The following is a 23,347-nucleotide window of genomic DNA, read 5'->3' on the forward strand; positions in this document are numbered from 1 at the left end:
TCGTTGTCCTGAACATGTGTGCCAGGATAATGAATTGCAGAACGTAGTAGACAGGTATCATCTTTCTATAATATCGCTTCTAGCTTTGAGCGTTCAACACATGTATTTTTGTTTCGGTAAATTTAAAGGCTGCTGAGCGTTGGGAGATTAAAATGCTGAATGTTTAAGAGCATGACTTGTGACTATCATCTGTATTCGCGGAGCTGGGATGGAGTGCACCCTTTCGAGGAAAACCGGAAGATTTTTTTTCGAGAGTTTGGGTTGGGGGAGGGGAGTCAAATTAACCCACTTTTTCGAGACAACCGGGGGAGCTTGTCACGAAAGTAGTCTTTTTTATGAAAATTATTCATCGAAAAAAACAACAGATTAACGGGCCAAATAATTTGAGGGGGTGTATTGGGCAAAGTTTATAAAAAGTTGAGAGCGAGCAAAAATTTAGACATTTTTATTACAAAAAATCAAATTATGACATAATATTTTTAAAAAATATATACATGTATCATACTTCACACTTCTCTCATTCTTTTCTTCACTTTTCCCCCCTGATTTTAGCTTTTTAATATTTTATTATCTACCCGACTAGATCTTGAAGAATTAAAGTAATTTGGTTTTCTCTGAAGTCAGGTACTTGAATATATTTAAAGGCTGCTGAGCGTTGGGAGAATAAAATGCTGAATGTTTAAGAGCATGACTTGTGACTATAATCTGCATTCGCGGAGCTGGGATGGAGTGCACCCTTTCGAGGAAAGCCGGAAGATTTTTTTCTTCGAGAGTTTGGGTTGGGGGAGGGGAGTCAAATTAACCCACTTTTTCGAGACAACCGGGGGGAGCTTGTCACGAAAGTAGTCTTTTTTATGAAAATTATTCATCGAAAAAAACAACAGATTAACGGGCCAAATAATTTGAGGGGGTGTATTGGGCAAAGTTTATAAAAAGTTGAGAGCGAGCAAAAATTTAGACATTTTTATTACAAAAAATCAAATTATGACATAATATTTTTAAAAAATATATACATGTATCATACTTCACACTTCTCTCATTCCTTTCGTCTTGTCCATGAACATGATAAACACTGACGATTTTTCAGGTATGCAAACAATAGAAAATGTCGACCCTGGATATAGCCTGTATTACAAGGACCTAGTATACTGGTTCTGACACGGCGCCTCCTTGATGACTCGGTATAGCTACACGGGTGTACATGGTTGATTTTATGGCGAAGGTAAAATTATCTCGCTATACATTATCACACATTTTAGACTAGAGAAAATGTTTTACGAACGTCGAGCTGATGCTTTAAATGCCAGTTTGCATTCTTCAAGACCTAGGGTAGGCGACAAATGATTTCACAATGGGGCAGGAAGGCAAGGAAAAGTCCCGTGTCAAACCCTCACCATCGGCATTGTATGTCTAGACTTTATGCAACACATTAACCTTTATATTTGTCTAAGCTACATCGCCATCAACGAAACAATCCCCTTTGGTATAACACGATCTAGTCGTCTCGCCCTCTTCCCCATCCTTCTCATTGTAACAAAGTTTAATATTAGACATTATCTCTTAAGTTTAACGGAAGTCATATCGTCTAATAGGAAAATGGGGGGGGGGGGTGGGTACTGAAAAGGCCAACTTAATAAATAAAGTTGATTTCATTCTGTAATACTGGGAATATGATTCGTGTATGGGCAGGATGCGATGCAGTAAAAGCTTTGAAATAACTCTGAAGAAAAATAGTTTGACTAATATATGTGTGTATTTTAAAGATAGATATGACGTTTGGGTAACTAAATTTGATTGTTAACGTTATGGTAGATTGAATGTTACACTAGACAATATCAGTCTTTACCCTACAACGCATTCACTAGTAAGTTTTCTACATTGACTTTGAGGTGATGTGTGTATCCTTATCATGCCTTCTTCATCAGTGTGTGGGGGATATACATAATATATTATATAAATAGTGTACAATCTATTGTGTATGAGAAATATGAAATGAGCCCAATGCAGTGCAGGTTGAAATACATCAGCACGAGGGACAATTTTATATTTGGAGTTCATAATTATAGTCCAGTAATATTGTATGAAAGAACGTTCACTATCTGTTACAGTAAATTATTCAAGGCCTACTTAGCTTATTGTACACGTACCAGTACCGTCCATGTAAAGTCGCAGAAGTCAGGAAAAGGTGACGTCACTTAAAAAAAAATAAGATTTCACGCATTCACACATTGCATGCGCTTAGTAAATGCAGACGCGCAGGACAGACTGCCTACATGCGCATTGCCATTAATCGATATTCTTCCCATTGATTTAACACGGGATTTACCCTAAAAAAATCGAAGTTATTTTATAATGTAAAATATAACTTTTTGGAGGGAGGTCACGTGGTACCTATGTAGCCAATGACAGCTCGTATTTTACTACCGCTATTTACTATATATATATATGTATATTTATTTATTTATATTCATTATTTATATGTTAGATAGTATGTATTTCAATGTATTCTAATTTTTCGGAACATAGTGGAAATCCACCCTGGTAAACCAAATAAGGCTAATGCATCTTTATTCCATTGTAAAAAAAGTATATAGTTTATTCTTAGATAATATTCTTACCGTATTGTAATATGGCACTCAAACATAACTCGCCATCTTTGCTGATTGATTTATTGTCTATGCATTATGTAGTCCATACAATTACTTACCCCTAGTTCTAGGTTCCCTTATCATCTTCTGATATCGATTAAAGGCAATATGATTCGTAATAAATGGTTCGTGACCGGCGCATGAACTGAGTATAATAAAACGTTTCACAGCGGTTACAATAAAGAACTTGAAAGGAGAGACAAAATTGAAAAAAAAATCCGGCAAAGTCACGATTTTGTCACGTTTCTGATATTTCATTACAAGAACCATTACGTAAAAGAGAATGTGATTAAGTATATATGGCAAGAAAATATATAATAATGAAGTTTTTTGTCCCCTTGCTATACTAAACATACTCATCTTTTCAGTTATCATCTTTCGAAAAACTACTCAATAATATATTCATTATTCTTGCCATTATTTTTATCATTATTATCATTATGATTATTGCATTGACGCCTCCACGCGACAATGCTCTGTTGTTGTTCCGTATTCCTATTCCGTCGTCATCTTCTTCTTCCACAAAATCCCATTTGTTTAACATGTGTTTTTTTGTTAACTCTGCCCTGGCTCCGTCCCTCATCCAAATTCATCCGAACTTGGTAGACATGTTTTCCAGCATCCCTCGTCTTCCATTTTCCAAAATCACTCATGCATGACCATCCAGGCGCCATTTTGTAAATTTCAAGTTCATTTGCATACGATTCCTAATCCCGTTTTAACGCCCGTATCCTGCATGCTAAAGACTTCTTACAAATTGCAGTAGATTGTTTAAGAGTTGCTCTTTCACATAAAAAAGACGACTTGCCCTTAATTCAAATTCAAATTTTTCATATTTATTGAAATGCAAATTAGGAAAATCGTGAAATGGCCATTACTTCCTTGTTCTTGTTCATTTTCGTCTCATATTTTCATTGTTTACTAATGGTATCATCCTTCACAATTGAACGATTTTTTTACCCATCAGTGATTTTTAAATTTACAAATAGCGCCCTCTAATGAAAATTAAACAAACAGTAAAATGACAATAACTTTGTTGTTATCATTCATTTCGGCTTTATATTTTCAGGGCTAGCGCATAATATCACCCTTCATAATCCATATTCTTTTTACGCATCAGTGACAATTTAGAAAGAGCGCCCTCTATTGCAAACTAAAGAAATATTAAAATGACCATAAGTTTCTTGTTTTCATTCATTTCTGTCTCATATTTTCAGGGTATGCTTATTGTATCATTCCTCATAATCCACATTTTTTTTACGCATCGGTGACGATTACCTTTAAGATGCAGCGCCCTCTTTTCAAAATAAGAAAATAGTAAAATGGCCATAACTTCCTATTTTCAATAATTTTGGTCTCATATTCTCAGGGTTTGCTCAGGGTATCATTCCTTATAATTGACCATTACATTGATTGATAGCGCCCTCTATTGAAAAGTCTTAAAATGTAAAATTGCCACAGCTTCCTCGGTTTCATCTATTTTGGTCTGTCATTTCCAGTGCTTATAGTAAGGTCCTCCATAGTTCACTAGTTTGTAACGCATCAGTGACCATTACCTCTAGAAACAACGCCCTCTATCTAAAAGTCGAAAATAGTAAAATGGTAATAACTTCCTTGTTTTCTTTCATTTTGGTGTCATATTTTTAGGGTTTGCTAAAGGTATCATCCCTCAAATGCCAAATGATTTTGAACGCATCGGTGACCATTGCCTTTTAAAATAGCGCCCTCTTTTGCAAAGTCAGAAAATAGTAAAATTACCATAACCTTGTTTGAATCTATTTTAATTGCATCATTGCACATAATCCAATTGCGTTTTACGCATCAATGAACATTCCTTTGCGAAATAGCGCCATCTAATATTTTGAAAATGTATATCATCAAGAGTTTTCTGTCTATCTCCTTTTTTTTAACCTTATATCAAAGCACGGGCGTCATTTCATGAACATCGTTCTGATACGATTGCAGTTCTAGTTTATATTATTATCATTATCAATGTTGTTGCCGTTGTTGTTGTTGTTAGTATTATTATCATCATCACCATCATCGTTATTATAGGTACTATTGTATTACTTGTAATATTGTTATCATTCAAATTTTCATCGTTACTTTTATCATTACAATTATCATTACGGTAAGGATAAATATTATGAAGCGTCGAAAAGTTTAAAGAAATACATGACTACTTGGAACAATTGTCCTGACAATGACCATTTTCGTTGTTGATTATGTTTACCCCCATCCCATTCAGCACGTTTAATATCTCGCTACCGCTCTGTATCTGTTTCAATGGTTTTGTTCCACTGTTTTTCATAACATCACAAAATCAATTTTATTGAGAAGGAGCTCAAAGGTAAAGGCATACTTAAGTTAGATTTTATTATTGTCAACAACGCCCCCCTCATCCATTATAAAACAAAAATATACAAACACCAATAATAGAGTTCCAAGCACGATGACGAGGCAATTTGTACCTTACATCAACTGGGTCTGATATCTACGTGTTACGAATTCGTTAGTCTTTCTCAGTGGGGTCGCTTATATAATTGTATCGATATAGCTTAAATTGTTTTTTTATAAAGGCTTTTTTTATTTATGTATTTCTTTTACTTTGTTTAAGGTGATCTCGGTGATGGGTACCATTTTGCAACCGAGTTCAGTGACTTACTCGGTCTTTCAATACCATTGTATTTTTGTAGTTTTGTTTCACAACCTCATAAAAAAAGAAGATATTTGTAATCTATGTCACGTACTTACAAAAAGATATTGATGGGAGAGGACACTCCCTCCGCCAGTAAATCGATTTTTTTTAAAACGTGATCAGAATACCAAATATTTATATTTCCAGGTGAGCTTAATTTTGATAATGTGTTTTTATCTAGAATGATATACAGGGTGACAAAATAAGGATAGTATCTGTTTTCTCACTTTATAAACTTGGTGTACGCATCACGATCTGATTGCGACCCATTTGAAAAATAAGAAAATGTGTCATGAAACTTCCAACATGTGAAATCTTATCGATCATATTTTAGAACAGTCGTGTAAATATCATTATGAATATAATGAGCCTCCTCGTAGGAACGAAAGCGAATTCAACTCATAATATAAATCTTGCAATAGGCTATAGGATCCAAAGCCAGTTTAGACTTTTTACCCTGACTACGATGCTTGAAGAAGAATTATGATTTTAGCATTACTAGCATGATTAATAACCTCTATTAAAACATCTCTTTAATTATTCAAACTTTCATATTCATTTCAAATTTGATTTGCTAGGAAATTGGGTCGTAGACGGATGGCATAATTCAAAACTTTCCGCTCGGTCTTTCTGTGGCGTTGGCTAGCCACGATAATCAAAATATATCGCGCGGGGCAAGTGCTAACTTGCAACATCTGACGTAGGGTTTCAGTGCCTCCAATTCTTAACCGTTACTGCTTCCGTTTCATCAGTAAAGGTGGCACAGAATGGTTCATCCCAGTGTATAGACCCCATTTTAAAATATGTTAATGGGGGTGCACCTATTAATACTTTTTTTTCAAACCATACTGATCCAGAGTTTGGTTTTATAGCTAGAAGACAATCTCTTTAAATCCATTGCTACCAGTTGCAATAGGACCATTGACATATCCCTATTTCAAAGACTTCTTTCTCTCCCGCGTAGGGCTTCAGTAAAAAGTTTGAAGAATCCGTAATCATTCTCCTTTTCTTGCTAGATTGTTGATTAGAGGGACTAATTCCATCAATCCTCAACACTACTATAATGACATTACGTTTTAACGCGTAACAGCCTGTCAGAATTCTCAATTAAAGAAGCTTCCTATTAGTGGCCTTCCACTTTCTCAATAAAAAAAAATGGAAGAACACGAAAGCGCATTTTCAATGAAACAGAGCGACTTTTTCCAAGAAATGCTTTCAATCACTTTGATCTTAATATGTTTATTTATATCATACTACGTCTTCGCCAATGTCATATGATTCTTCTGAAAACCCTAGTTAGGTACCTCGCCAACTCTTAAGTTGGCAAATTGATTTCAGCGCATAACCTTTCAAGTTTGAATATGAACGACCACAGTCATGACCACAAGGCAGTGCTCACTTTCTGCTTCAGTTGCAGTGTTTACGTTGCCATGGTTCCTGATGACTGATGTTTGGTAAGGCTTTGTTGCATCTCTAAACAGGTAGCCTGTAAACTTTATCAAAACAATTGAATTGAGATAATACATATAAACTGTCGTCATGGCAATTCTGAATCGCCGAATTATGAAGCGCCATACCATTTTCATTAAAGTTTGAAAAGGGCTCTTCATATTTTCTTTTACGATTTTGATGAGATATCTAAGGCTAAAATCGAACAAATCGAAGGTAGATTTTAATTAGATTAAATTCAGTTTTAATTCTTTTTCTAGCTCACATCCATTTAGTAAAATGAATCTTTCATATTGATGACTTAAAATTTATGCCTTGATTTTCTAATTCGAACGAGTAAACCATGCCTCGGTCATTTCCGGCAAATTCTGACTTTTGAATAAACGTACATTCATAACGGTTATTGCTTAAATATATCACCAATTAACCATTCAGAATGAAATAATCCGCAACAAGGTCACCGTTAACAAAGAAAAAAAAACAAATTAACTCATGCCCCAGTTCACAGCAGGGATATACAAACCCGTTTACTCACAATGACGTTTGTATGCTACTCTGTTCTTCAAAAACCGTAAACAGATATATCACTCAAATACTGAATGCAAGCATCTGTAGCTGCTTTGTATTTACATCTTTTACCGCCATGCCATCCGTTCATTTCCTTTTCCTGTTGATGAATATTACCTTATAGAGCAATTGAAAATATAAGACATATGACCTAAAAATCAACATCACTGGCGGTCACCTCTTGATATCATATTTGGTGTCTGACCCTAATTCATGAGTGATATGGGTTTTTTTTTTCACTTTGTTTAAGTCAGTTTGAGAAAAAATGCTTTTTCGTAAACAGAATCTTCTAAATATTGATATATTCTTCTTTAGGAGGGGCGTAAAATGGCAACTAGTGTGGTGTATTATTTTAAAATACTCAATTGGATTAATTTTTTGGGGATCGACTGACTTGCTTGGATTCCATCTTGTGTTTTTCCCCTTTCTAAAGATTTCATTATGATGAATAAGCATTGAAATCACATTGTAAGCTATCCAACCCAAACTATTTTCTCGTGTTTTCTTATTCGTTAATATTTGTTACTCTCTTTCGCTCTCTACTGCTTCAGGGACCGTTTTGTCAATATTTTCTTTTTATTACTTTCAGACGCACAAAAGCTCCAATGAAATTGGAGGTAATGGGGGAGAGAGTGAGAGAACCAGATAGCTTCCCCCCCCCCCTCCCTCCACCATCCCGTCTATCCAAGGTCGAAACCACGAGGCAGAACCGTTTTTTCAATATGGGCAAGAATGCCAAACGATGACGTAATTATTTAATAGTAATAGCGTGGTTCACCACATAGACCGATGGGACAACCTTTTTTTTACCCCTTTTCCTTTATTTTTGTGATTTTTTTCATGGAAAAAGTGGCGATGTCCGGCCTCGAACTATCTTTCTTGCTCTATCTGCTTCACTCTCTTTCTCTTATTCTCGTAATTTCAGTCTTTATTTTCCATCTTTATCTTTTTTTTCTAACCGAAATCCTCCCGTTTTGCTGTTTCTATGTATTAAGCCCTATTCATTATATTGAGATTAATTCTTCGTAGTTTTTATTTTTATTTTTCCTCTTTTCTGTGTTAAATTTTGTTTGTTAAGCTCTTCTCTTTAAGATTTTCTTTCTCTTTTGTTAAATCAGTTTTATCACATTTCTTAGTTTAAATACTTTTCGTTCATACATTCATTTGCTTTTCTTTGACAAAAGAAGATCCTTTTGTTGTATATAAAAAGGAGTTTATCTTTCATATACCAGATGAATTCTCTCGCACAATTATCTTATGAAGATGTGAACACATTTTTCTTTATCTATCTTTCATTCTCCTTTTATACATTGCATCCTTGAAAACAAAATTATCCAACAACGACCCGTGACAAATGTCACTTCTTCGAAATCATAAGTTCATTCCCGGTATAGCATCAAGTTTGTTTCACTAATGAAATCTGTTGTCGGACAATTACACCGTAAGCTTGAATGGTATTCAATAGCGGACTTCCTTCCTGTCTCCTAAATTCCCGCCAAAAAAGACGAGGGATCATGAGTATCGTCTGCTTGAGCCTTTGTTGAGACTTAGCTTGAAGACAGATCGTCTCTCCTTCCGTATGTGCTTTAAAAGCATCGTATGGAGTAAAAGAAAGCGGCGTTTTTAAGTAAAGCAGCAAGACTTAATTAACGGCGTTTTCATGACCATCAATAACTGAATTTGTAATTACATTTGAGGTATTTAGACCTAAAATAGAGGGTCACTTAAGTAATTGATGTAGTCTACTCCTAAAACATCAATCCAATACTGTATTTCAGGATCAAATCTTTCTTAATGTGGAATGGATTTAGTATTAAACGTTTCTATTTACACGATTCATTGAAACTGGAAGTGACATTTCTGTACATCTGTCAAAATGAAAAGGTTAGCGCGCCAACTAAAAGAAATAATGACATAAAAATGGAAAGAAAATAATCATACTCTTAGACTATCCATTCACTTTCTTATTATGTGTAACTATCTGTATTCAACCATTGTGCAAAGCAACGAAATTTAGAAGGGAACATGTTCAATTTATATGAGAACTGTTAAAGATTAAAAATACCATCGTTACTCAGACTGAATATTCAGAGAGCAACATATGTCATGGGATGTGCGGAGAGATAGAAGAAAATATAATCCAATGCCTGCTGAATGAATAAGAGAACAGGAATAGTAAAAGCAATATAAATGGATGTTTCAGGTGAAAAGAAGAAGGGGTTAATACTGGAAGTTTAGAGAAGAAGGGAAGAGAATACCAAAAAATCTTTCATTACACAAGATGATAGAACAAGGTTTGTTTTTTGAAGGATTATGTTCATTGAAGGGGGACAGAAATGCCTTGAGAGAAGACAGTGGTCAGAAAGGGCAAAAGGGAAATTGTGCTACAAAGGGCCTATTCTTAATTTCATGACAATTTTCTTAGTATATGAATGTAAGGTTTCATTTTTTTCGTAATTTGATCAAGGCTGCAGATAATGCACTTCCACTGTGGGGTTACAAGGGTATGGTCTTGCAAAAGGAACTGTTTTATTGAACACACCCTCCTTCTGTGGTTCATAATCTTTTAATAAGATTGGATTCATCGTGTTAATAATGCAATATGCAATAAGCTGATAATCCTATGTTCACCTGCTGTCACCATTAAATGACAAATATTATGGATGTTACAGTTTTACAGATAAATCTTATTAACATCTTAATCATGCGTGCCATGAGCGATTTAGAATATCCATTCAGAGGCGTATTCAGTCGTGAATTAGTTACCGGCTATATACGGAGTAGTACAGAAACAGGTTTCCAGATACAAGGTGTCAAAGGAAAAGACGGAGAGAAATGACAATGAGAAGCAAAGAAAGTAGGCCCTCTTTATTTTCTAGAAAACTTGGATAATTAGAATATTAATCGCTTAATCCCGTAATTTTTGGTAAAAAGCAAAAAGAAGATGGAATATCTATTGGATTTTGTACTGATCATCTTTTAAGCAAAATATCAATGCAACAATGATGTTGATAAGTCACTGAAACCTTGCGATTGATTGTAAACATCGTTACGGAGCCCTTGGCTCAATAAGAATGAATTCAAGACATGTATTGAAAATAATAATTGTTTTTTAATCAATTCATTCATTTCATTGTAATTATTCATTGCTGTTTCTCATTAAAAAGATACAAACGAACATAACAAAGTAAAAAAAATGTATATTTCAGGAAAGTTGTTCATTATATCAATCACAAAACAAGCTTGTATTAAAGGAAAGCCTATATGGACACCCCCCCCCCTCCCATTGAAATAAATTGGTGCAGCCCCTCTGAAGCAATAACATCTTACGTAAGATTAGATTGAATTGTACTACCCATGAGAAAAAAAAACGAAAGTTATATTTCGAAAAGAGAGGCCTGTCATTGCTTTCACACAACAAAGGTTATATGTATATGAAAGACGCCTTGTGGAGCCGTGATATGTGCAAACGCCGGGATATGTGCAAACAACGGTATATGTGCAAAATTTCGCCGGGATTTGTGCAAACAACGGAATTTGTGCAAACGCCACGCCGGGAAATGTGCAAATCTGTCAAAATTTATCAACGGCATCTGTGCAAACGTGACGACGGGATATGTGCAAATGAACAATTTTCACGGGAAAAGTGCAAACCTCCGGGATATGTGCAAATCACTGCATTTATCCATATAAAGGCTATTTCTAATGAAATGTTTCATAAAATTACTGTTAAAAATGAGAAACATGCCTGCATAAGGGAGAAGCTATACAGTGACATCGGCAATGAAAAGCTATTCAGAGAGGCAGGGGGGGGGGAACTGTTGCACCCACAAATGTAATAACGCCCACAAATGTAATAACACTTTACCCACAAATGTAATAATTTTTGATCGCCCACAAATGTAATAATACCCACAAATGTTATAAATTTGAAGGGCTTTTTGGCAAATCCGTTCTTAACTAAAATCCTATAGTAATGCGTTCATATAGCACACAAGTGCAAAGTCTCTTTTCCTGACCCGGTTATTTAACAAATTATAATATAAATCCAAAGTCTTTATTCCAGACCCGGTTGTTTCAAAAATAATAATATATGTCCAAAGTCTTTTTTCCAGACCCGGATGTTTCAAAAATTATAATATATGTCCAAAGTCTTTTTTCCAGACCCGGTTGTTTCAAAAATTATAATATATGTCCAAAGTCTTTTTTCCAGACCCGGTTGTTTCAAAAATTCTAATATAAGTCCAAAGTCTTTTTTCCAGACCCGATTGTTTAAAAAATAATAATATAAGCCCAAAGTCTTTATTTGAGACCAGATTGTTGAAAAAATAATAATATAAGTCCAAAGTCTTTTCTCCAGACCCGGTTGCTTAGAAGATTATAATATAAATCCAAAGTCTTTATTCCAGACTCGGTTGTTTCAAATATTATAATATAGTCCAAAGTCTTTCCTCCAGACCCGGTTGTTTAAAAATTATAAGGTAAATCCAAAGTCTTTATTCCTAACCCGATTGTTTAAAAAATTATAAGTCCAAAGTCTTTTTTTTCCAGACCCCGTTATTTCAAATATTATGATATAAGTCCAAACTAAGATACGATAATGATGTCTCAGTGGAATAAACATAAGAATCAAGCTTAGTCTTCTCTCCAGACCCAGTTAATTAAAACTGGTGGAATCAATGTCTTTGTTGTTGTTTTGAATTATACGGAATGTATTGTGAATATATTCGCCATGAGTAAATTGAGAATCAAGCATAGTCTTTTCTCCAGACCCGGTTATTTAAAACTAGAAACTGAAACCCTCTAGTAATGCCTTCATATAGCACAAAAGTCCAAAGTCTCGTTTCCAGACCTAGTAGTTTCAAGAAATTATAATATAAGTCCAATGTTTTTTTTAAGACCCGGTTATTTCAAAAATTATAATATAAGTCAAAACTTAGATACCATAATGATATTCCAGTGGGGAAAAAAAAACAAAATCGAGCTTAGCCTTTTCTCCAAACCCTGTTAATCAAAAATTGTAAATAACAAAACAACAACAACAAAAACTGTATAAAGACTCCATAATCTTATTAATGCTGGATAACATGGACATATAGCGTAGTCTTTCAGCCAGACTCAGTCATTTGTTTTTCAAAATAACGCTAATAGTAAAATTAGAAATAACTCCAAATCTAAGACCAAGCAATCCTTGAACCTAAGAACCTGTTTTTAAAAAGAAGTTTAGAACGTTGTCTTTATTCCAGACCTAATCATTATATACAAAAATAACGAAAAGGAATCTTCTAACTGTCTAACATAAGACCCTATCACATTCTTTTGGAATAACACAAGTTTTAAAACGTTCTCTTTCCTCCAGACCAGGTCATATAAAAAATGAATTAAAAAAGAAAATCAAATCTAAAACCAATTTTCAAAAGTTACACCCACTAAAAAAATATGTCTTTACCCCACACCCAGTTTTTTTTTTTATATAATAATACTAAGACCCCTACAAAACATTGTAATTATGCATGGATATAGCAAACGTCCTTTCTCCAGACTTTGTTATTATTATTTTTTTTAATAGTTTTTACCCATATTCTAAAACGAATACCCAATAATATAACTACTGTGGAATAACATGGAGATCGATTGTAGACTTTTCTCTAGACACAATTATTTCATGAATAAAAAAACCCCAATAAAACCCAACCCCCAACAGCGAATCTAAGAACAATCTTCCAAATTAAGACCAAGTAGAAAAGCACATGTTTAGAGCGTTGTCTCTTTTACAGACCCAGTCATTAAGAAATTAATTTAAACATTCTTAAAAACATTAGACTTTGTCATATTCTTATTCCTGTTGAATAATATTATGCTTAGACTTCGTCTAGACCCAGTTATTTATAAGATAAAAAAATATTGAAAAAAAAAAACAAAGCTAAGACCAATTTTTTAAATTAAACCCAGTTAAAATGCTTGGGTTTAGAGAGTTGTCTCTACCCCACACCCAGTTCTCTTAAAAATACAAATTAAGCAAAAGAGTAATCAGGAAAATTTAGACACCAGCCTCTCCCAAACTATAAAAAACCTGTGATAACGCATACCACAAAAACGACAAATTAACAAAAGGCGTAAATATTCAGATCTGAATGGTACGCGCCTTAAAAACCCAAAATAACAACGTTATTCTACATTAATGATATTGTGGCGTCTTTGTTAATATTGTTTGTCTGTTTTTATCCTTTCTAATAATTTCCTATTTTGAAATAACATGGTCTAGAGCAAAGACTACACCATATTTAAAGACGTTTGTCCCCTGGAAAGATCAAACCTCAAGATGTTGATGGACCTGAATCCATCGACGGGACAGCCTAACCCCGTAACTCTGGTACGGGTGTGGGAGGGGGCTCCTCTTTCTTTGCCTGTCTCTCTTTCAGTCATTTAAAATCATTTTTTCCCTATCTTATCACTTCTTGATCACATAAATCCTCTCTCTCTGTCTCTCTCTTTACTTTACCATGTTTACGGGTCAATATAACCCCAGAAAATATATCTTAGGCCTCTGAGATTATTGGAATTGTAACTAATAAAAAAAATGCTGAATATATTACAAATGGTGCTTGCCCACTGAAAATTTAAAGTACCGAAGAACTTGTTAAAACGTTATCCCCTATTGTTAGAATCATTTTCTTTTATATATTATCTCATAGATCGTCAATCAACAACCTTATCGTTTTGGGGAAGTAATCCTCATATTGTGCTGATATCTTATTCCTAGCTTTTTGTTTTATATTTTAAGGTTTTGTTTTATTTTTTTCATATAATAAAAAGGAATGAATATATAAGAAATAGTAATGATAAAAAAGAAGTAATAAAAATAACACTAATAAAAATTGTTACCCTACTTCTCATACAGTGGGTGGCAAAAATAGTCAATCATGACTTATTGCCAAATGAAAACATGGAATGGAATGGTTATCCCCTCTTAATCAAATGTTTTTTTTTTATATACTATATCATAGATCGTTGATCAACAACCTTATCGTTTTCGGGAAGTAATCCCCCTATTGGTTACTGATATCCCCAGGGGGCCACTTCCATTCACGAGTGGATACCATGCGCGACCATGGGGTCTGGAAAAGCACCCTAAACACGTAATTTCCATATTCTGAAAATGCACCCCTTAACAAGTATTGGCGTGTTTGTTTGTTTGTATTTATTTCCATATAAAAAGATAAAATATATACATGATCTATTTAACATAACATACAGATGGAGGATGGCCCATTTCAGCGGTATCAATATTATACCACTGTTCTTCCATGGGGTCCTTGTGAAACCCTACCCTTAACAAGTATTGGAAACAAAACGATACTCATGGCAAATATTCCCCGAAATGAACCCCTAAACAAGTACAGGAATGTTTTATTGTTACGGGTCCTTCGGTCATCGGCTTTACCTTATTTGGTTTAGTACGACCCCACCTTCTACACCTCGCGCAAATCGGACTTTAAACACGAAGTGTTGGGGCAAAAAGGACATCCTTTATAAAACATTTTAATTTTGTTTTATCATCCCGACAATTTCGACCCTAAACACGTAATTTTCCTAGTGAAATGGATATGTATTAAAAGTTCTGTTATTTGTGTTTTTTTCATAGAAAAAGGAAGGAATATACAAGAAATTATTTTTTATGGTTTGCAGGGTCGTTCTTTTGTTGTTATTGTTGTGTTTTTAATGATTTCTATAACTGGGTCTGACAAAAAGACTACGCTATATTTTCATATCTGAATGACATTCATATCTGAATGACACGCGCCTCAAAACCCAAGCTAACAACAACAACGTTATTTAGCATAAATAGGATCATGGGTCTTTGTTTTTTTAGAATTATTATAATTTTTGAAATAACCGGGTCTGGAAAAAAGACTTTGGACTTATATTATGATATTTGAATTAAGCGGGTATGGAAAAAAGATTTCGCATTTTTGTGCAATATAGATGCATTACTATAGGGTTTCAGCTTTTAGTTACCGGGTCTGGAGCAAAGACTATGCTTGATTCTCAATTTACTATTAGCGGCTGAAGAAAAAACTAAGCTCGATTCTCATTTTTATTCCACTGGAATATCATTATTGTATCTTAGTTTGGACTTAAATTATAATTTTTTAAATAACCGGGTCTGGAAAAAAGACTTTGGAATTATATCATAATTCTTTAAACAACAAGGTATGGAAAAAAGACTTTGGATTTATATCATTATTTTTTAAACAACCGGGTCTGGAAAAAGAGACTTTGGGTTTATATTATTATTTTTGAAACAACCGGGTCTGGAATAAAGACTTTGGATTTATATTATAATTTGTTAAATAACCGGGTCAGGAAAAGAGACTTTGCACTTGTGTGCTTTATGAACGCATTACTATAGGATTTTAGTTAAGAACGGATTTGCCAAAAAGCCCTTCAAATTTATAACACTTGTGGGTATTATTACATTTGTGGGCGATCAAAAATTATTACATTTGTGGGTAAAGTGTTATTACATTTGTGGGCGTTATTACATTTGTGGGTGCAACAGTTCCCCCCCCCCCCTGCCTCTCTGAATAGCTTTTCATTGCCGATGTCACTGTATAGCTTCTCCCTTATGCAGGCATGTTTCTCATTTTTAACAGTAATTTTATGAAACATTTCATTAGAAATAGCCTTTATATGGATAAATGCAGTGATTTGCACATATCCCGGAGGTTTGCACTTTTCCCGTGAAAATTGTTCATTTGCACATATCCCGTCGTCACGTTTGCACAGATGCCGTTGATAAATTTTGACAGATTTGCACATTTCCCGGCGTGGCGTTTGCACAAATTCCGTTGTTTGCACAAATCCCGGCGAAATTTTGCACATATACCGTTGTTTGCACATATCCCGGCGTTTGCACATATCACGGCTCCACACGCCTCATCCGGTCATCCCAGTTTGCCAGCCGATCGGACTAAATCGAAACATCAAGGTTATTGGTGAAAGAAAGAACTTGACCTCTCTATCTCTATCGGGATAATAAAGAATAATTATGTTATTAACCAAATATATTTCATAATTAGGAATGATAAATCAATCATTCTATTTAGAACCGATACGGAACACCTGTATATTATTTCTTTATAAATTCATATGTTGGATGGCGCAATATAAAAGGGTGAAACGGGGATGAGGAGGTGGAGATACATTACATCATATCAGATCAGATCGAGAAATGAAGATATATTGAAATTTCATGAAAGGGAACTATGGCCCGCTTTTCCTTTAAGTTGAGCTCATTATCAACGATAAGCATGTTGATTTTTCAGTTAATCCTCAGTTCAGACAATATATATATATATATATATATATATATATATATATATATATATATATATATATATATATATATATATATGTGTGTGTGTGTGTGTGGGGGGGCGTGTGTGTGTGTGTATCCGTCTCCTAAAAGCGTATAATCCCTAAAGGAGGTATAATCCAGAGAGAGAGAGAGTAAATATGACATCAACCAGAAATTCAGTCCTCCTGAGTGGATTTCTTGAATACTTGCCACTGAAAATATATAAATTATGTACATGTAAATATCATTCTTGTTGTCTCGAGAACAGTTTTCACTTTGATAAAAGAACAAATTATGTGCATAAAGACAGCAAGGAAGAAATAACAAATTTATGATGAAGGTGAAAGAAAGAAAAATTAAAAGGAGATATGAATAAGTAAGAGAAAGACATAAAGAAAAAGGAAAGAGAGAAAATGACATTTTCGTTGTAACCTATACTCTTAAAAACGTTGGGCAACATATTGTTCACATATCAATGGTTAAATCTTTATCCAATTCTGGGTAGTTTTAAACCAAGAATGTGTGCTTTGGGTGAGGACTACCCAGAGTTGGATGAATTTTTTAACCAATTATTGTTGTGTGGAGAGTGGCTTGCCCAACAGTCGAAGAGTGCATATACATGTATAATCATTATAATCTTACGTAAGTTTCCTTATGATTGTGCAAACGGGAATTTGGAAGATAATTATACATGTGTACTGCCTTTGCAATATGTTTCGATAAGCTAGTTATTGATGCATGACACAATTGGGCCGCATGTTTGAACAGAGAAAATTTATTTCATCTAATCACGATTTCCTTTCCTTGCCATTTTGACACGCTTGTCCTTGCACGCAAGACATTTCTGCATTGGTGATCTTCGGTTAGCATTTTAAGGAAATCATGTTGCATTTATCCAAGAAAGCATGGATAATACATGAAGTGCTCTGCGGTATTTTTAGTTCATTCATTCGACTTCAAACAGTCAAGGTTTCATGATGTGGGGTAGAGGTGAAGAGATGCACAAAGACGCCAGATACATTCATTTTTATGAAACCTTCTTCTGTTTTCACCTTGAATGTATTGATCCACCACCCTTGATTTATTTTACTTCATCGCTAAGAAATATTTTGTTCCAAGGTAATGTGGCAGCCACACCAACAAATTCGACTCCAGGGGCCTGAACACACAAAGCTTGTACAATTGATTCCGTTGAATACAATATACTATCAATCGTAAAATACGGCAGAAAATAGTATTCCAAAATTGAATAATTGTATATAAAACACTTCTTTGTCAACTCCTGACTACATTACAGAATTATTGAGGTATAAAATCGGAAATCATGGTCGCAATTTACGCAGTTCCCTGCCTTTACAGATCTCATCCTTCAAAACAAGAGTAACACAAGGTGATCGAACACTTGCTTGTGTAGACCCCAAGCTCTGGAATAGCTTACCCCTGGATGTTAGAAAAGCACCATCCATTGGATCAAAGCTCAAAACACATCTATTTAATTAATAACAAGCTTTTTAGGAGTCCTAAATAGCGCAGTAGAATATAAATTATACTTTATGAAATAGTTTCATTATAATAACATTTGTGTTACGTTACGTCACCCAGTCCGAAAAAAACACTTCCGTTGGTGGATAAGGAAAAAGCTAGAAATCATTCCTATTTATTTCAAGGGAAACACATTGACGCATCGATTTGTCGAAAAATGTTGATATAAAGACAAATACATGGTCATTGTAAAACGCCACATGCGAAACCAGCTAGCTATATCATCATGTCGTGTAAAGTAAATCCTACATAATGTCATTTTGTCAGAAAATTTTACATGATTGCGTCTGTGCATGAGACATTTTATACCACACACACTCTTTGTGAAAACTACTCCATTTATCTTGAACCACAAAGAAATGTGAATGCATATAGAATCTATATTACATGACCAATTGGGCCTCAAATTACATGTGACATTACGAAATAAAACTTGTAAAAATTTACAACTCCATATATAGATTTTCATCAAAAATTTTATCGCTATCAACTTTTTCGCATTTTTTTTTTGGTTTTCTTTATGATTAACTTGTCTACAGGGTGGACTACCTATTCCATGTAAAATGTATATTTTGAAATAGGGATTAGACTATTTTGTGCTCTTTGCTCCACCACTGACGCTATTCATTGTTTACCATGAAATGATGATTAGAATTTACTGTATTATTTGTGCATTAGCCGCGACCCCTGAAGAGGGGAGACCTGTCCGGTCCCCAGTCTAGAATATAAAATTATGTACAGCAGTTTACGGGAGGGGAACCAACCCCCACCCCCCTCCATAGGGTGTCCTAAATCTCATGATATCGCACCCCATGATTATTCTACACTGAATGATTATTCTATACTTAGGATTTGATCATTCTTATTTGAGACCCAGGAATCTAGGGTGCTTTTGAATCCCCCCCCAAAAAAAAATGATATTGCAAATTCGCTTGGAGGGATAACAGACCCACGAAATTGCCAACCAAAACAATGTGAGAATGGTGAATGTCCTTCTGCCGTTCTTGCCTCAGCTTCCGCCAATCAATACATTGCTTTGCTTTAATTAGTTTAGGACCAAATTGGACTTGCGTCAGGGTTCTTTTTTCTTTCCTAGATTTGATTGAGGAGCTTGACATTCAGGAGACAGCCGGTGGTTAACGCCCGCGAAAATTAGAACAATTTACTAGAAGCCAGAGGGCTATGAAGAGGAGATATTTGCTTGCTTGAGACTCACAACACGAAAACGTTTGCTTCTCTGCTTTGGTATCTTGCCCATTTTCTCACAGCTCTTTGTCCAGCAAACTCGTTTATAACAATATTGATATTTAACTACGTTTATCTCTGGTCTGAGAGACTGAGAAGAGAAGGAAATAAGAAAATATCCAATATTTGTTTTTTTTTTCACTAATACCTGATGGTGCTGCTTCTGCTCCTGCCGTTGTATGGATGGTAAAGCGAAGATGATATTAATAATCACCACAGTAATGATAATCATAGCCATGATGATAGCATATTGTCTATCAGATCTTTATATCGTAGAAAAATTGTATCCTCGGATAAACCCCTTTCACGCCCATGCATTTCTCCGTTTAACATCCCAAAGTTTTAGCCCCGAGCAAATTTTAAAAGTTAGAAAATGTATATTCAAATGAAGAAATCAATCTGGGTCGATCGCCCACTGAAGCTGTGGAAAGATGCATGGCATTTTAAGCAAATTTTATTTCTATACTGTACACCTATTTGGGGGTAAATTTCCATCTTTATAAGCATCCGATGTCTCAGACATATCGATCAAATTGATTGCACATAAGATGCATTCCTTTCTTCAAAAGGTTGCATGCATCGGTTTTAAGATTACATTATATGGCGCGCCTAGAATAATCGCAACAGATTCTAAGTGTGTGTGCGTTCAAGGTACAGGACATATTTCCTTTTCAATTATACGATTGATACAGATAAATTCTGTTTTGTATTTCTTTCCCGATCAGAGTATATTCATTTTTTTCTCGCCTGCATAGCAGAGCGAGACTATAGGCGACGCTTTTCCGACGGCGAGGGCGGTGTCCGTCGTAAACATTGAAACGTTATGTTTTTTAAATGTCATCGTAACTTAGAAAGTATATAGACCTATTTCATGAAACTTGGACATAAAGGTAATCGAGATTAGTAACACGAACACGCAAGTATGAAGCAATTACTCCAGTTCTCAGAGAATTACATTGGCTCCCTGTCCGTTCCCGGATTGTATTCAAACTTCTAGTTTTTGCACACAACTGTTTTTATAAAATTGCCCCGTCCTATTTACTCGATTTAGTTTCATATTACCAGCCATCCCGAAATCTTAGATCAAGCTCAAAAGCATTATTTGTTGTTCCCTCTGTCTTTACAAAGTCATATGGTGAGCGTGCTTTTACTTATGCCTCTGCTGTCCTCTGGAATGCTTTACCGAATTCAATGAGATATCAAAGTGATTTATGTACATTCAGGAGATCCCTCAAGACATATCTTTTCAATGCATAAAAAACTAACTTTGAACTAATGGTCCAATCTAAATATCTCGATTACTTTATTCTTATATACCTTTCACTATTTCTTCTCTAAGCGCATAGGGACATGCTATGCTATGTGTGATGCGCTATACAAGAATTGAGCATTATTATTATTATTATTATTATTATTAATCAATATTGAACAACCTGCCCGAGTTTCAAGTCACATGATCAAGGTCAAAGGTCATTTAGGGCCAATAAACTTAGACAATGTTGGGAGAATCAATATCGAAATCTTAACCAAGATTAAGTTTTTGAAATGTCGGCATAACTTCTCAAGTGTATGGACCTCGTTCATGTAACTCAAACATAATTTTGATATTGTTTCACTAAAAATCCTGCCCGAGTTTCAGGTCACATGATCAAGGGAAAAGGTCACTTAGGGTCAACGAACTTTGACCATGTTGGGGGTATTTGTGGAATTGTCATCATAACTTTGACATTTTTATATATTTAATTCATGAAACTTAGTAATTCAGTATCCCTGAACATCCTGAGCGAGTTTCAGGTCACATGACCTAGATCAAAGGTCATTTAGGGTCAGCGAATTTTATTAATGTTGGTGGGTATTTGTGGAATTGTCATCATAGCTTTAAAGCTTATAGATCTAGTTCATGAAACTTGGAACATATGTGTTACTATGTATCCCTGAATATCTTGTGCTTGTTTCTGGTCACATGGCCAAAATCAAAGATCATTTACGGTCAATGACCTTTCGCCGTATTGGGGGTATTTGTTGAATTAGCATCATAACTTAGAAAGCTTACGGATCTACACATGTAGTTCATGGAACATAGACATAAGGGTAATGAAGTATGAGTGATTGTTTTGCACATGTCTTAGGTCACATGACCATGAACAAAGGTCATGTTGGGCTAATGGACATAGTAATTTATTTTCATATGAGTGTTTCTTTTGTCAGCACTGCTGCTATATCGATTCGCGTAAATGCAGGCGAAACTGCCAGATACGTTCCACTTGTTTTTATTACAGATTTTAGTTCGTAAATAGGAGTGGTTCTGAGTGCTACTGAGTATCTTATTTGCATCAGGGATAGCAGTGGCGGATCTTTAGGGGGTGGGTTAGGGGCTTAAATCCCTACCTTGGGTTCCTTAAAAGAAGGGATAGGTCGATAAAAGCTCCAACACCATATTCCTTGCTTACGAGGTGCCGGATTTACGGGGGGGGGGGGGGGTTGAGTAGAACGCAGTACGTCGTAGCTCATCGCCAGTGAGCCAAACGGAATTGTAATACTCTCCTTCTCGCGAAAAGCTAGATCCGCTACCAGGAAGAGAGTGAAGTGCGTCGAATAACATGTTCAAGTGTTTAATGCAAATTCACATTACAGGGATTTTGATAACAAAAACTGCATTTCGTGACTACTGCATGAAAAACCTAAAATTAAACGTTTTCACAATTTTGACTCCGATTTCTAATGAATAACTTTTCTATGCATTGAAGATGTTAATAATATGTTTGTCTCTGCTTGACTTTAATTAGAATGGCGCAGATACGCCCAGGCCAGTCTCTGCAATGACTTAGGACACCACGTCATACTATTGGCTGTCAAAGTGTCCCGTCAAATTCAACCAGGTTTATTTTGTATCTAGTAGCTCAAGATCATGGCTATTTTAACTAACTTGTTTTTAGTCAATTTGGTTCGTCATTTCAATGACACTTGCAGTTTGTGGAACCTATGACATCTTTGTCAGCCAGACGCTGAATCGTTTCTATCTGGAAGGCGTCCCTTCAAGTGAGTAGGTCCACACTGCATCAGACAGCGTACCGTGTGCATTTTTTTTTCAACTTTAAAGAGTGGATCCGAAAATTCTGGCGGAGCATAAACCCACATATTTGCTGCTATTCCAACTGATGTTCGTAATGCCAGGGTTCCAGATCAGGCCTGAGGTTAGAGTGAATCCCAAATGTATTCTCGTATTGGGATTCCCAATACGAGAATACACCAGACGGTGGCTTGTACTGTTTCCAGAAGAAGAAGAAGAAGAAAAATCTAGGGTTTATAGGGTTGTGTGGTTTAGTCTGCAATTGTGGTGAACATTCTGTATGATTCCTCGTTGCACGGAGCAATCTTCGGTCCATTTGGCCAGTTTATAGAGACCATTCTGCAATCGGTTGGTTTCATCCCCGTTTATTCGACAGAGAGGATAACATGCGAATATAGTCGATTTGACATTTTCCGAACCTAGAAATGTTCTTTCCGATGAAGTTTTTTCTTGATTCGTGTTCCTATGGGGTCCTAGAACAAATTCAGCTTGGTTGCCAAAAGTTGCCGTTTGGGCAATTTTGCTAATTTGCATAAATCCAAAATGGCCGCCAGATGCCATCTTGAAAACCTAACTTTTGAACCCCTGTCCACAAAAAATGATGAGTAATAACTCGTTTTAGGGGTTTAGAGATGTGTAGAACCGATTTCTGTAATCATTTTTGCAATATAAGGTCATCTTCAGGTCAAATCCAAGATGGCCGCCAGATGCCATCTTGAAAAATTGACTTTTGTTCCCCTTGCCCCAAAATGACCAGTAATACCTTT

This window comes from Lytechinus variegatus, chromosome 3 (assembly GCF_018143015.1).
Source record: "Lytechinus variegatus isolate NC3 chromosome 3, Lvar_3.0, whole genome shotgun sequence".
NCBI lineage: Eukaryota > Metazoa > Echinodermata > Echinoidea > Temnopleuroida > Toxopneustidae > Lytechinus > Lytechinus variegatus.